Source organism: Lynx canadensis, chromosome B2 (assembly GCF_007474595.2).
Source record: "Lynx canadensis isolate LIC74 chromosome B2, mLynCan4.pri.v2, whole genome shotgun sequence".
In the NCBI taxonomy this organism is placed as follows: Eukaryota; Metazoa; Chordata; class Mammalia; order Carnivora; family Felidae; genus Lynx; species Lynx canadensis.
Window position 1 is genome coordinate 117688233 of NC_044307.1, and position 13926 is coordinate 117702158.

Here is a 13926-nt window from a genome sequence, read left to right on the forward strand (position 1 = left end):
TTTTCCCAAAAGGTCACCTGCCTGGATCACCTCCATGAGCTCTGCGTTCTGTCCTGGCCAAGGCTCCCAGGACCTCACATCCCAGCCAGGTCTGGTGCCAGTGATACTCCCGCCAGAAAAGAGAGGTAGAAGAAAGAACTATGGTCTCATGAAGCTAACACTGTGGAAGAGATTAGCCAACGGGCTACTGAACGCAGAACAGAGCCTCCAGAGACCACGGCAGGGTACGAGTAAGCTCTACGAGGAGGATATGAAAGGATTAACAGGGTGTTGTGCCCACTAGGGCAGAAAGCAGTATTTGTTCTGTATACACCAAAACCATCAGGATGAATGATGGCATCAAAGATTAACTTCCCTTCCTATCTTGCCAGGGTAAGTCTTCAGAAAGACCTATATGGTCAGATACTTTACAGTAAAGATCCAAGACTGAGAACTGTTTTCTGTTCTTTGTTTCCTTTTCATTTTTTTAATTCAGATGTTGGAGGGCCAACTATTAAGGGTTCCCACCTCATAAAAGACTCCAGTTATTTGCTGAAGCAGGGTTTATAAAGTAACATGCATAACTTTTATAAGAAATACTTGCAAAACTCTGAGCATATGCCAACCACTCTCATACAAGAATGTGAATTTCTTCATCCAATAACTTTATGAATAAAAAGTCTCACTGAACAACAATGCCTACATTTATTCATTGGTCTTCCTTCATTACAGATGTCAGTCAGAATCAGAGTTCTGTATTTTAAGTTTTATTTTTAAAAATAACTGTGATTGTGACTTAATAATGAAATTAATCCACATAATGAAGTCTATTTTCCATTTCAAGTAGTAGAGCAGATAACTTAAAAAAAAAAAAGTGGAAGTGACATGAAGTCAATACTTCAATGTTTTGTTTTTAATATTTTTTAATGTTTATTTTGGAGAGAGAAAGAGGGAGGGAATGCAGGGGAGGGGTAGAGATGGCTGGAGAGAACAGAATCCAAAGCAGGCTGCAGGCTCCGAGCTGTCGGCACAGAGCCCAACGCAGGGCTTGAACTCACAAACCATGATATCATGACCTGAGCCCAAGTCGGACGGTCGACGGACTGAGCCACCCGGGTGCACTATACTCCACTGTTTTGGTGGAACGATGCTCCAGAGCTTGGACCTTGCTTAACAATAAACAGATCACAACGTTGTGATCTACACATCCATTCAACAAATACTCTTCATTAACTGCAAGGCACTATATATGTTGCTGTCTAAAGAAACATAGGACTTCACCTCTGATCCCTTCTAACAGCGGAGGTAAGGCCTATAGGAAATGAACAATACAAGGCAGCACTGGCCTCATGCTATGAGTGGTTCGGCAAGGAGGTGTCGCAGAGCTCACTTCCAGTTAAACAAAGGCCAACACAGATGCCAGAAACTGTAAGAAACATTTGCAGCACAGTAAGAGTAGGTAAGCAGGGAGATTCCAGTCTCTTGCTATATACCTCATTCTAATTTTATAAAGTTCTCCCCAGAGCCAACCATGTCTTCCTGTTATTTGATTCAACTTTACTTCCCTCTAATGTAAGCCCATTTCCTCTGAGCAAATAAAGAATTAATCAGTGTCCTCTTTATATTAACCCCTTTGTTGGGAATGTTTTCAGTACTTTACTGTATACACTGAAGTGGCCAATGAGTATCATTCCTTTACTTTTTCCGCCTATAGTTTACAAAGCAATGGCTTAGAAATATACCATATAGCACACATGCTTAAGAGCACCTGAGTCATCATGAACTACCCACAGGTAACTGCATATCACCTTCTGAAATTTTCCCTTTGGGCCTTTTTCAGTTGGCTTTTGCCCTGCAGCTGACACCTCCGAGCTGATGTTGATTTTAGAAACAAGAACCTTTTTAGGCTCATGTGGGTGGTCCTTGGCATAGATACCAAAGTTAGAAACCTAGTCATAAATGTTTTTTCCTTCCTCACTGAGGCAAGGGAGCACTGTTATTAATTGCTTTCCATGGTTCTGCTTTCTTTTTGAAAAAGCCTTTGCTGATCATTTGCATTAATATTATGCTAATAAAAGTAAGGGAATGCTAACTAATTCAGTCTCTTTAGTAGTAACTAAGGATCAGAGAGAGAGAGGGAGAGAGAGAGAGAGAGAGAGAGAGAGAAAGGTAATTTGCATATTTTCATGATTGGAGCGAATTGGCATTTAAATACTCGCAACCATTTTTGAAGAGAAATAATAATACATGTTGGGCCAGCCTGAGCAGAAGTAATTTCTCCAGTGGAACCATCTAAAACCCAAGTATTTCAGGACACATTCTGCTTCTAAGCATGAATATCAGATGACAAGGATGAGCATTCAAACACAGGGCAACCATCTGCATCATAAATACATTTCAGTTCCTCTCTGCAGAAGGAATTCATTTACTGTTGAAGGCCATTCACTTCCACTTCTGACTGCTTATTCCTCAAAAAGCTTCCAAGTATTGTGAGAACAATGATTAAAGGAAGATCTTCCATCTGTGCTGCATTAGGCTGCAAGACAGCCCCTCCTGCAGAAACAGCTTTTGCATAATTCATTGTGCCATTTTAAAACCCTAATCAGTGAATTGCAATAAGCTATGAAGAGAGTAGAGAAGAGAAACACATTCATTGGCTACCTCCTAAGCACTCACCCAACCCTTGCTTTGGGCTACGGCTCCATGAATCGTAGTGTGCATGTGTGAGTGTGTGAAGAGAGATATACGTATATATACATATCTCCCTCTCTCTACACACACACACACACACACACACACACACACACACCTTCGCCTTATGTCCATCCAACAGGTTCTTAACTCTCCCCTGAAGTGCTGTCATCACTCCTAGGCCATATTAATGTCCCAAGAAAGAATATTTCTTAGGTTATTACCACAGGGTGGTTTAGTAAAGAAGATTCTACTGGAAGACAGAAGTTGGTATCTCCAGCTCTGTTGTTCTTTGTGTAAACATGACAGATAATTCACTCTACAATATGAATAAGAACACCTCAAGTCTCTTCCAATTTTAAAAATTATATAACCCTAATCTGTTCGCACTGATTTTTCACATATAATGCTTTAACGGAACCTGCCACTTTGACTTAGTGTTTCATTTTCCAAAGAAGGGGAAACTACGGTGGTGGGGGATTTCTTGGTGCCCCACTTACCCCTCAACCATAGCAGCTTCACTTGATTTAATTTGGGACCCACCTAAGGATGCACTGGAGGCAGGGGTGCCTGGGTGGCTCAGCTGGTTAAGTGTCCAACTTCGGCTTAGGTCACGATCTCACAGTTTGCGAATTCGAGCCCATGTCATTGGGCCCTGTGCTGACAGTTCAGAGCCTGGAGCCTGCTTCAGACTCTGTGTCTCTCTGCCCGCCCTTCTCTCCCTCCCTCCCTCCCTCCCTCTCAAAAATAAAACATTTTTTAAAAATGCGCTAGGGCACCTGGGTGGCTCAGTCGGTTAAGCGTCCGACTTCAGCTCAGGTCACGATCTCATAGTTCATGGTTTCAAGCGCCACGTCAAGCTCTGTGCCGAGAGCTCAGAGCCTGGAGCCTGCTTCGGATTCCCTGCCTCCCCCTCTCTCTGCCCCTCCCCTGCTCACGCTCTCACTCTCTCTCCCTCTCAAAAATAAAACATTATTTTTTTGTTTGTTTTTTAAAAGCACTGGAGGGGGGTGCCCGGGTGGCTCAGTTGGTTGAGCATCCAACTCTCAATTTCACCTCAGGTCACGATTTCATGTTCATGGGATTAAGTCCTATGAAGGGCTCCACGCTTCAGCACAGAGCCTGCTTGAAATTCTTTCCCTCCTTCTCTCTCTCTTGAAATAAACTTAATGACTACAGAAAATTAGAAAAACAACTGCCTTAGGCATCTCAAGTTTTAAAAAAACTTGCATAGAATCCTTAAGCTTTAAACACTGAAAAATTAATTAGGCAGAAGGGTTTAATGATGGTAGGCAATGTATATGATTTTGATCCAGCTGAGTAGTGAGAAACTATGCAGGCAGTAGAGTTGAAGACATGGATTGCAAATTGTATAACAGAATTTATCACTTTCCATTTCTCATCACTCCATGGACAATGGTTTTAAAAAAAAAGTTAGCATTTTGAGTTTTTATGGATAGGTGACATTAATATATAGATGAATTATAGTAAAGTCCCTAAGATTTACTTTGGTGGTTCAGTAAAGAATCAAAAAAAAAAAAAAAAACCCACAAAAAAACAAAAAACAAAACACTCTTGAAAGACTACAACTTGAAAATGTGAATTTAGTGGTAGTATTTTCAAATAAATGATTTTTTTTAAAGTAAGTTCTATGCCCAATGTAGGGCTTGAACTCACAACCCCAAGATCAAGACTCACATGCTCTACCAACTGAGCCAGCCAGGTGCCCCTAAGTGATTTAATTTTTAACTAAATAACTCATAATGATTGAAAACCTACCCCTAAACATTAAATACTTGTCTGAATCTTAGAAAGTACAATTGGAGGGTGGGAGGAAACCTTTCTGTATTATTTTGAATACGCCAATAAATTATTTTGCAACATTGCTATCCAACTGAAAAAGGCAAGCCACAAAAGTATTTTAAGATTTTCTAGAGGCCCCATTAGAAAAGTAAAAAGAACAAGGTAAGTGTAATAGTATACTTTATTTAACCTAATATACCCAAAATATTATCACCACAACAGGTAATCAATATTAAAATTATTCATGAGATCTTTTACTCTTTTTTCATTCTAAGTCTTTAAAATCCCGTAACTTCCATTTTGCATTCATCCTTGGACTCGCCACATTTCAAGTGCTCAGTAGTCTCGGGTGGCTGGTGGCTACCTTACTGACAGGGCAGCTACCGAATGAATGAGGCAGTAGGCAGGTCCTCTTTGTACAGCTCAATGTATACAAATCACGTCACTCCCTCCTACTTCCAACATGCTAGTGCCTGTTTGTCTACAGAATATTCACCTTGTCCTGGACTTAGAAAAAATTTAGTGAAAAACTACTTTACTCCACGCTATGCGAACCTATAGAATTCAGACGTATTTCAGAAAGACAGATCTCGAATTTAGCAGGCAACAAAGACTCGAGCAATGGGAACTGCGAAACGACTGAAAGTGCTATGGAAGCACAGATTGGGGAAGTCACAAGCTCCAGGTTGGTGACTTGGTAAAGGCTTCACAGGAAAGTGATGGGAGCTGGATCTTAAAGGCTAAATGGTACTCCGCCAGCCAGATGATGACAAGAAAGGCATTCAAGGCAGTGGCAACTGTATGAACAAAGCAATAGAAGTGAGCTTGGGAAATGGAGTAGAAGGATGTGGACAGACTGCACTGACTTCCAGGGAGGTGCAACAAGTTGGAGGTGGGGGTGGCGTGTTAGGCATTGGGGGAGGGGAAGCAAAAAGGGCACAACCAAATTGTGCTGGACCTTGCTTGCCATATTGAGACACGTGGGATGCAATAGTGGAAGGTGTCTAAATAAGCAAATGTCACTACCAAATCAGGAGGAAATGAAGTTTAAGAACTAAACTACAGAGAGGGGCACCTGGGTGGCTCAGTTGGTCGAGCATCGGACTTCGGCTCAGGTCATGATCTCGCGGTTCTTGAGTTCGAGCCCCGCATCGGGCTCTTTGTTGTCAGTGCAGAACCCACTTCGGATCCTTCCCTCCCCCCTCCGTCTCTGTCTCTCCCTCACGTTTTCTCTCTCTCAAAAATAAATTAAAAAAATAAATAAATAAGTACACTACAGAGACAGCCAGGTGCCATGATGCTCTAGAGTCAGGGGATCCCTGAGAGACGGTAAGGATCTGAATCCAGAAGGCATGGGTAGAAACAGAAGTGAAAGGAAAAAGTTGGGAAGCTCTCCCCCAAACAGACTCCAAGTTATATAAAGTGGATGACGGAAACAAAAGAAACCAAGATAACTGCATCGTTTGTTCTTTGATAGGCAGGTGGAAGGTTGCCACTCACCGGCAGAGGGATTACAGGGCAAAGGGCACGCTTGACAGAGAATGTGAGCAGTTCCGTTTGGACATACTAAATCTGAAATATCTTAGAGACCCTTGGGCGACATCGAGATCCCTAAGGCCCACCCCCATTCTTCTAGGAGATTCACCTGTCTTTGCCTCCATACATTCATGCCCTTTGGGTACAAAGCATGTTCCCTGAGCCAGCAGCACCAGCATCAAGCTTCTCAGGAAGGTGGAATTTCAGACCCCGCTCCAGACTTGCTGAATCCCAACCTGCAGTTCAGCCAAATGCCCAGGTGACGTCTGTGCACAATCGAGTTAGACAAGAACTGCGGGAACATCTGAAAACGTAGATCAGGAGCTCACGAAAGAGGTGTTGACCACTGATGGAAGGGAGTTTGATTTTAGAAGTCAGCACCGTATACGCGACTTAAAACGACAGGGGTGAAAGAGAGCTTACAGAAGGCAGACCACTTTAAATAGGATAAAAGAAGCTGCGGGCTGAGGAGGTCACATGTTCGGAATTAAAATAATCATAAAGGCAAACATGGTTCTCTCTTCTTAAGGCCATTTAATAAAAACTGACCCTTCACGAAGAAGAAAAAGGCAACAACACCTTTAAAAATAATGAAAGAACCACAATGGTGAATCCCCACTAAAGCTATGAAGAACTACTTATGATTAAGCAAAAGTCATATTAATGTCCCCTAGTATTCTAAAATGCTGAACAAATTTGTTCACAAATATATCTGATGTGAGTGGAGGCAGAATCAAATAGAAACTCTGGGGCCATGATTGCCTGCCGAGGCAGAGGCAACCAGAGCGAGTCAGATACTCAGGAGGCTGGGAAGCCAGGCCGGCCTCCCCAGGCCCCACCACACCAGGCCGGGCCTGTCCCCTCGGCTGGATAATGAGGGGGCTTGAGAACAAGACATTCTCCCCTCAGGAGATCTCCACCTGTGACCTGCCTATGGTTTAAATTGGTGGGAAGGTGAAACTCATTTGTTGCCTCCAAACACTCCCTGACACCAGAGCAAAGAATGTTCCGTTCCCCACCCTCAGCCCATCCCAGCTACCTCATCCCACCATCTTACCCAGAAAACAACTTTCCTGAAGTTTTGTGCAGATTCCAACAGCTGGGCAGAGCTGATTTCTAGTCCACCAAGCTGTCTTCTGTGTCCTCTGTTGCCCAGGTGACACTGACGTTGCTGCCTGGTGTTGCCACACACACACCCAGAATGCCAAGGCCTTGCAACCAAGAGCTCCTCCCAAGACCCGTGCGAGCTGCTGCTCCCTGAGGCCTCGGCCTCCCTGAATGCTTCTTGTGAATGCCAAATGATTAAAAGCCACTGCATGCAATTAGCATCCCATGTCAAAGCCTTAAAAAAAATTTTTTTTTGTTTTTTTAATTTGGCTTTACTGCAGGTCACAGAAGCCAAGCCGGGAATAGCAAGCTGTGCCTTCACGTGGGTGACAGTGCCCATGGATACAAACGTGGCAGAAGATGAAAGTGTGGCAGACAAGGACAGGCTGCTCTTTCAAGTGGCAACAGCAGCCCAGCCTGAAGGGCCCAGGAGGGCACAACGCCCGCTTCTCGGATCCTCGGAACAAACACTCCGTGTGCACCAGAGTCTTCCCTTTGAAGTGGGAGGAATTTATCTATTGTCATCCTCTTGCTTTAAATTATGTTCCAGTATGGATCTGAAGAGGTGTTGTGTTCTTCCAGGGCAAATGTCCTTCACGTTCGTGCAGGAAGGCCACCCGAGCATCTTCTCATATAGTAAACTCTTCTCTCCACAGTCGAATTGCATCAGACGGCATCCTTCAGGTAATACCAAATCCACATGTAGAGCCTTTTGTTTCACGGTGCAAGGGTTCACACAGGCACACCTACCCAGGCACATAGCCAAAAGGTAGCTCTTTAGTTGACATCAGGACACCTACAACGGACATCCATGTCTATAGAAGATCCACTGGTCTTGACCGCTGGCGCCTTCATCAGTTGGGACCACTTAAGTACCAGTGGCACACTAACCCTGCCAACTTTCAATTCCAACACCCTCACTTCCTAAAAAGAAACTGAAAAGGCCCAAATCTGCGAAGGAAAGGGAGAAAATTCTCATGCTGTATTTTAAAGGTAAATGTTAATTAAATTTTCACTATCCGCATTGCAGTCGCTCCATTAGAAGAAGAAAAGCAGTGTTGGATAATTTGCCGGGAACAGTGATCACAACGTAAGACTATGAGGGGGTCACTATGATTGTTCCCATTTTATAGATGAGGAAACTGAAACTCAGAGAAATAAATCAACATGACCAAGAAAGCCAGGATGCACTCCAAGCCATGTGGTCCCAGGACCCATGTTCTTGGGCTCTTAGTCTCTATGTGATAAAAGCCTTTGAAATCTGTCCTCAAAAATGGTAATTGAAACTGAGTGGAATTTGGAGCTGGAATGACCCTAGAGATCACTAGGTCAAATAATTCTCAACTCTCTGAGTTTCACAGATGGCACATGAGAGGAACAGTAGCAAATCTACTGTAATTATCGATGTGCTTAAAGACACAGAGGATACGTTCAAACAATCCAACCCCTAACACAGGTTTCTTGTTTTGTTTTGTTTTTAAAGAGACAGAGATAAAGAACCTAGTTGAACTTCTGCATGAAATCCTCTGCATCCTTTCTTTCCTAGGCCCTGCATGAAATCCAGCCCTTAAGTTTTCAAACATGAATATGGCAGAGCAGAGAAAAACTGGGTGATTTGCCCAATGACATACAGGTAGTTAACAGCTGTGCCAAATCTCTAAGAAGGCTTCCTGACCCTCAGTCAGTAAATAGCATAACCAAGTACCTTCCATTAGGACAGATGGTATCATGACAGAGAAAACACATTACTCTTCAACTTTATCACCAGGGCAATAAAGACAGGCAATAAATACCCTTTTATTGATACTTATTTTCCCTCTGTGAACTTTGACAGCCCAACCCACTGATCCTTTGGCTGGTCTAAAGAACAACTAACCACTTCACATATTCTCCAACGTATTCCCGCTTATTGAAACTTACTCCTTTGGAAAGAAAAAAAGCTCTTAATGCTAAAACTTCAGCAATCACAAACTGGGAGGCTTCAGGCTCTAGCTAGCTGGCAGAAATATTCTGTTTGGTCAGCAGGGTGTTTCGAACATTTTTAGATTCGTTTACTACATCTCTCTCTTGTAACGTGTTTCTCTGGGCAGGGCATCGGGTGCTGTGGGGCTGGTCCCTTTGATCAGGGGATATCCTGCCCCTTTGCTGTAGTTCCCACCCATGCTCCCACCCTGAATGTTATGCTATCTGCTGGTCCCTGTGGGCATCTGATTTTCGGCCTCTGCTTTACTGCATTAATATTAAGGCACTGATATAACATGACCCCACTCTTTCAAAGCCATCACTGATGACTGATGTATGAATTCTGCATCAAAATAGGGTTCATTCATTCTATCAACAAGAAAGTGAATCCAACAGGGTCAGGTGGAGATGAACTGGGAGATTGGTTATCGTGATTCTGGTCCTTCCTCCATCAGTAAAGAGCAGTATTGCTTTGATCAAGTCACCTAACCTCAATGAATCATGGTTATTTCCTCATTTGTAAAATAGGAAAGTTGGACTGACTACTTAAGACTCCCCTCCCCCCCAACTAAAAAAATCCTGGGAGAGATGTCTTTAATCGTGTACAAATGTATGAATTTTCCCAGAGGGACATCAGTAAATGGGAGGGGGGGGGGAGTGGGGAACATGAGAGATTTTAAGGGTCACCTACAGTTTAATACCTGATTCCATCATTTTCCATGATATCTAATGCAAGTTATCTAAATTCTCAGAACCTCAATCTCCTCCCATTCGTTCATTCACTCAAAATGATTTATTGATCATCAACTATGTAGTAGGAGCCTTCTGAGAGCTGAAAATTCCACAGAGAAGAAAACAAAGTCCATGCTTCACAAAGCTTACATTCTAGTAGTAAGGAAACAGAAAAGAAACAATATTTATAACCTGTCAGGTGGTGGGAAATGCTATACAAATAAATTAAGCGGGTTAAGAGGGAAGGGGAGGAGAGGTCGAATTCAACGGGAAGAGACAGGAATAGAAGACCTCTCTGATGAGCTGCCTGAGCAGAGACCTGAATGGAGTCAGGGGTAGGGGAGATTTAGCTGTGATGGTATTTGGGGACAGGTTGTTCCAGACAAAATACCCAGGAGTTATTGAAATTTAACAAGGTGACAAGCAGAACTCCTGACAGAGCAGTGATAAGCTCCTTTCCTCCCCCATCTCTTCCCCCTCTAAAAAAGGCATAGTCTTCAGGATCTGCTGTCTGCCTTTGTATCAGCGCCAAACATATTAAAGCAAAGCAGGCCAAGGGTGAGAAAGTCTCACTTCTAATTCCATGTTTAACCAATGACAATCTATTAAATCCTACTTTATGATAGCCAAGTAAAAGAGCCAAATCGTTCCTCAACTGTGTTTTCAGAAAAATCCTTTCATAATAAAGTACATTCCCAAATACATACAGGTAGTGAATATTTATGATCTGCTCTCCTTGGAGGGTAGGTGGTGGAGTGTAGAGGTTAAGATCACAGTCTCCTTATCAGAAAAGCCTGGACCACATCCCAGCTGTTTGCTACCTGTACGACCTTGGGCACGTGACTTAGCCTCCCTGAATCCCAATTTCTTTTCACCTGTGGATTGAGGCCCAACAGCAAACACTACCTCTTTACAGAGTCAGAGTGAGAGTCAAATGAGCTTATGTCCACAAAATGCACAAAACTTTCTTGGCTTCAAGAACAGGGCTCAATAACGTGTATTTATTTCTATCGGAGTTTTTGATTGCAAGTTACGGACATCAACTCTCAGTAGAAGAGAATTTTATGAAAACCCTACGGGAAAGGGCTCTCAGATTGTCCAGCAGACACGAATAATGCCTCAGTGGCCACGGAGTGGCCAAGGGACAGTGTGGAACAGGAGGCGATGCAGCTCACACCAGCAGTGCCCGCTGCATGAGACCCTGTCCTATTTTTTAGTGAAAGGAGAGCCCAGCTTCCCAGCAAAGCTCAGAAAGGAATTCCCCAAATCAGAATGGATGCTCTAATGTTGAGCAGCCAAAAGAATGCCAGGTGTTCAAGTCACACCCCACTATTATATTCTCACTGAACCCCCTTTTGAGCATCCACTGGTTTGCTCATGCTTCTTCTCTCCCTAAGAAAGCCCCCTGCACTCCCCATGGCGTTTCAATCCCATCCCGGAGGCTCACTGCTCTGGGAAGCCTTCCAACCTGATTTCGGTACCTGCTTCTTCCCTCCCCCAGCTAATTCTCTTACAAGGTGCCTCATTATAAACTGATTTACACCCTGGCTATAAATACTCATATATAAACAGACACAAATCCTTTCGGGAATACACAAGGTAGAGATTAGAAACAAATGTACATGTGGTTATAAATAACACTAGCTGGTTCACTAGTCATTTCGTGTGTGTATATCTCAACACACAAATGAGGTTATAACTCCTTGTTGACAGGGAACACCATCATTTTCTCCCATATCTGTTAGAAGTCTATTTCCTGTTCGTTGCCATGCTTAATACCTCCTCCCTTAAATCTGGGGTGAACGGGGCCCCTGGGTGTCTCAGCTGGTTAAGCATCTGCCTTCAGCTCAGGTCATGATCTCAAGGCTCATGAGTTCAAGCCCTACATCGGGCTCTGTGCTGAGAGCGTGGAGCCTCCCTGGGATTCTCTCTCTTCTCTCCTCTCTCTGACCCTACCCTGGCTTATGTGCATGCGCTTGCTCTCTCTCTCCCTCTCTCAAAAGAAATAAACTTAAAACAAATTTTGAGATGAAGCATAGTTTTTATATTGAGGGTCAAATACCCAATTCATATACAAATATTCTTAAGAACAACAGATTCAAACTCCCATATAGAATGGAGAAAGTAATCAGTGTATATTAATTTCACAAAATATTGAAGCACTCACAAATTGTAATCATTTTATAAAATAATTTTTACTCATTTTCAGATTTTAAAAAACCACTATCTTCCCACTCTAAAAAAAGTGGGGAATCCCACACTGCCCCAATTTTACCAAGAAAAAACAATTTTTTTTTCTTTCCTTCCCATGGAATAACATCCCCATCTTGTGGGCACTATTGTTCAATGTTTGCAAAAATCATGGTGACATCTTCAGAACTGTGACATCTCTTAATACTTTACAGGGCTAAATAAAATTGAACTACAACCCCTATTTGGCCCTTAAGCCAGATGTACCCTATGTCTTTTATAAATGCCTTCTGCACAGAGCACTTACAAACTTAAAATAACCAAAACCTACTATACTGAGTCAGGCATCAACCAGGAGCCTACAGAAAAAGAAAAAAATATATATATTTGGATCTACAGATACCTAAAGAGGAAGTCTTCCATGAAAGGGTTCCCTTCTCCCAGTGAGTAATAAACTCATTCAGGAAACATTTATTGAGATCCAGAGTGGCTTGCACAGTATTGGCTATTATCCTCAGGTCAGGATCTGCCAAGCAGAAGGCAATATATACGTGAAGGGCAAAGAGAAACTGACAAGAACCTCAGTGGTTCCCAGCAGGCTCCTGGCCAAGGACTGGAGGCTGATAATGTCTGACTGGGCTCCCGGCCAAGAGGAGGAAGGTTACCAGGCATCCTGAAATATGTGTGCTCAAAAGAGTTGAAAAACAAGAAGCCAGAAGGGTGGGGAGACAATGGAACAATGGAAAAGCAAGAGAAGCATCGTTGGTATCCTTTTCACCAAGGGGAAAAAAGGACATGCACATCTATCAAAAAGAAGGACAAACAGAAAATGAGGAAAGAGGCTAAGAGCAGTTTCCATTTCTCTTCTCCCTCAGTCTTTCAACCCCCACCCCCCCCCCACGGGAATTCGAGCAAGGCTGCAACTTATAGATACCACAGACATTTAAAGGTCCCTAGTCACTACCTACTACCCTTTTGAAATTATATAACAAGTTTATTTGGTATTGCTTCATTTTTCTTCATTCAAATAGCCCCTTTCTAGAGGTAGGGGCTAGCTTTTTCCAGCCAGGACATTATAGCAACCCACTGCTTTGAGCCATGATTTATTTCAGAACAACCTTTTGTTACTGAACAAAGTCATCACTGCATGACAGATCATGTGTGCAGTATCAGTGTAGTATTCTCAACCATTCACCCTCAAAACATCGGTTTCTCCAAACAGTCACCAAAAAAATACGTAAAAACATTTTAGTTTCAACAAGTCTCAGCATCTCCAAATTCTCTTTGTAAACTCTGAGAACAAGTCAGTACAGGAGCCATCTGGCTCATTCAGTCTCCAGACCCTTTGGTCTGCTGTTCAAGACCCTGGGAGCCCTGCCCTGCTTTTTTCCCCATCTGGACTCCACCTACTTCTACCTTCAAAGACCCTACTCTGTCCAAAAGCACTTGCTAAGCCCGTCTGACCCAGGCACATTCCCTTCCCCAAGCGCCTCATCTGCACAGTCCCCATCCTGTTCCACACCCTCCTTGCTTTCCCTGACGTCCACCATGAGTGTATGATACAATCCCAGATTCTGATGGGATGGATCCCTGTCCTGACAGTCTGGTCCTACAGGGACAGGTGCAGGCTTCAGTCCCAACAACACTGTCACTCACTGCATAGAGTGCCTTGGGCAAACTGTCTAACTTCTTGGAGCATCCCTTTCCTTATTTGTAAAATTAAATAAAAATACCCACCGGGGAGCCTGGGTGGCTCAGTGGGTTAAACCTCCAACTCTATTAGGCTCGGGTCAGGATATCAGGGTTGTGGGATGGAGTGCAGAGCTTGCTTGGAATTCGCACTCCCTCTCTGCAGCTCCCTCACTCGCGCGCACACTCTCTCTCAAAATAAACATTTTTTTTTAATTTTAAGAAAATAAAAAAGAA

At 43.2% G+C, this 13926-nt stretch overlaps 1 protein-coding gene across 4 annotated transcripts in view; it reads right to left on the minus strand.

The window, feature by feature from the left end:
* The window catches only part of ARHGAP18 (Rho GTPase activating protein 18), a 124057-nt gene that overhangs the window by 70957 nt on the left and 39174 nt on the right, over positions 1 to 13926 (minus strand). Inside the window, exon 1 of one of the 4 annotated variants that reach the window (XM_030316316.2) lies at positions 7067 to 7145. The exons of the other annotated variants lie outside the window; for them this stretch is intronic. The gene's annotated coding sequence lies outside the window, so the exon portion shown is untranslated. Of the gene's footprint in view, positions 1 to 7066; positions 7146 to 13926 lie in introns of those variants that run through there. 4 annotated transcript variants of the gene reach the window in all.